The sequence below is a fragment of the Montipora capricornis genome, chromosome 9 (genome assembly GCF_036669925.1).
Source record: "Montipora capricornis isolate CH-2021 chromosome 9, ASM3666992v2, whole genome shotgun sequence".
Classification (NCBI taxonomy): Eukaryota; Metazoa; Cnidaria; class Anthozoa; order Scleractinia; family Acroporidae; genus Montipora; species Montipora capricornis.
Genome location: NC_090891.1, coordinates 35,043,587 through 35,046,086, shown reverse-complemented (window position 1 = coordinate 35,046,086; position 2,500 = coordinate 35,043,587). Strand labels below are relative to the sequence as shown.

The following is a 2,500-nucleotide window of genomic DNA, read 5'->3' as shown; positions in this document are numbered from 1 at the left end:
AGTATTTTTGTTTGTAAGCACCTTGCTGTGAAAAATATTACTTTTTTTGCCGTGAAGTTTGAGTTACTTGAAAAAAACTGAATTCCGTCAACAAACACAAGTATAATGAACACTTTTCATTAGACAATTCCACACAAATCAAAAACAGTAGATTTCCCGTGCATGCGTTCCGATTGGTTGACCCAGGCATCATTAGTATATACCAATCGTACCATCCATCTCCACACAAGCGAAGAGGAGCGGTTTCTATAAGCAAGCTTTTGGTTGGTTAGTTATTCAGGTTATGTAGAATATACCACAACAACGTTTCACCTGGGAAAGTAGTGGATGTTTACCTCTACTTACTAAATTAGAATGATAATGCAATTTGAAATATATTCAAGTATTCACCGAAGCGGAGGTGGCTGGTTGTGGATACTTACGTCGTCGCTTCACGGTGACCACGTGAAGTGAATAGTTTTAGTATATAATAAAACAGTGCGACAAAATAGCGCAAAAAGATGATTTTAACTCATTTATTCCTGTAACGATTACAATATTTTCGGGCGCAAATCCCTCGCTAGTTGCTCGGAGGTGAATAACAAAGGATATTTGGAGTTTGATTAGCCAATCAAAGCACGCCTTCAAAGCTGTCTACAGTTTCAGTATTTTGTGATATCTTAACTGTTCGTCTACAAATTAAGAGTAACTGAAGATGAAATACTCCTTCAACGGATACATTTCTCTGATACAGGGAAATACGCGGTAACGGAGAGAGTATCTGCTTTTGAATAGAAATGTTCAAAGTTGAATATAAAATACTTCTCGCTTACACTGATAAATATGGAGGGTACGCTGTGAACTTACCGTGGATGTTTTTTACACTTCGACTAAAGATACTTAAGGACTCAATTTCAACTCATCAAAGAGTTTGCAGTTGTGTGTAGTCGGAACCATCATCTCTTTCTTATATAACAATGCTGAGCTTCCGGTCTCGTGGAGCTAGCAAGCTATATTGTGGGAACTTGAAAGCGGCACTTTGATTGTCACTTTAAATGATCAAGTCGCGGTTCAATTCCTTTCAATGTCCGGAAAAATTATTAATATCTAAATATGCTGAGGGGCGATTTCCTAGCTTCGTGTTTTTGTCGGTATTCGCTCTTTTTTGAAGTTCATCAAATGGCCGATTGTTTTTTTCCCCGTGAATGTAATTTTAGGTATTGTTCATCTGCAGAAAGTTATATCAACACTCTTGTCCGTCAACATCGTGATGAAATTCGTTTTTTAGATAAACTAAGGTTATAATTTCTATATTATTATTCCAACTATAATAAAACTTTTTTTCTCTTGTGGACGATGGCTCGCAGTGGAGGTTTGATTTTAGCGTAGGAGTTGTTCTGTTGGAACAATTGCTAGTTATTACGTTTTTCGTTCTCAATGTTTGAGCGGGCACTTCCAATTCGCTTTAGGTTATTTCAATATGCAGCATTAAGCTTGGATAGTAAATGGCATTTGTTTTAAGGTTACCGTATACCTTCAGATCGGCAATTTTCTTCAAATTTGGATTTTCGGTGAAAGTAATGATCGAAATGGGATATCTAATGTAAAAAATAAATTATTCAAAAAGATTAAATATTGAGGGAGAAATGGGGGTTTTACGTCTTGATCGGAAGTAAAAATTACCCGTTTGATTGACAGTCGGCGCTGTTTTCTCGAATCAATTTTTTCACTCGAAGCGGACTATTTAAAGAGCTAAAACTCAAAGGGAACTTGTGCGATTGCCCCCAAATTTTGACAGTGGCTAGATTAACATATGAACAACAAAAGCGTGTCTGCGAATTTTTTATTTTAAAATACTTTTTCTCTGAGAGCGATTTTTGTACGAACATTTCACATTCATTCAATACTATTTCGAAAACGTTCTATAACTTTTCACTGTAGCTGAGTGTGGCAAAACGCAGATACGTTTTTTTAGCGCTTTGGGTCGGGAAACGGAAAAACAAAATAAAATGTCGAAAAGCAAAATTTGCTTTGACTTGTAGCTTTGAAAAGGTGATTCGGACGCTCGCATTTAGAGGTCGTGAAAAATTCGACTATTCATTTAATTTCTTGATACGGTTTGATAGCCAGCTCTATAAGCTTTAATTTGATATAGGGTTTCGGTATCTACAGTTTAAACCGGACGCGCTACATCGCTCGGACGCGAGACACCCCTGAAGGTATATAGTAATCTTAAATAAATGTACCCTGTTTCACTTATTTGGACAGCGTCAGGCTTAAGAATGTTATTCTTTGGTTTGCAGATTCATCTTGTTTGTTCAATTAATCGCGGCACTTGATAACAGTCGTACTACGTTAGCAGGAAATAAATAAGGAAATTACCTTTTTAATGAATTTTTTACCGTTTTTCTGATATCTGTTTGTGTAACGTTTTCTTCGCGGTTACGATGGCACTAAATTTGCAATCAAGTAAAAATAGACCTAATGGGTATTTTTAACAGTAAAACGTAGTTAAACCTAG

At 36.3% G+C, this 2,500-nt stretch overlaps 1 long non-coding RNA gene across 1 annotated transcript in view; it reads right to left on the bottom strand.

The window, feature by feature from the left end:
* LOC138015624 (uncharacterized) overlaps nucleotides 1–946 on the bottom strand; it is a 3,827-nt gene extending 2,881 nt beyond the window's left edge. The window contains exon 1 of the long non-coding RNA XR_011125591.1: nucleotides 847–946. This is a non-coding gene — a long non-coding RNA (uncharacterized lncRNA). The remainder of the gene's footprint in view (nucleotides 1–846) is intronic.
* Nucleotides 947–2,500: the final 1,554 nt, after the last annotated feature.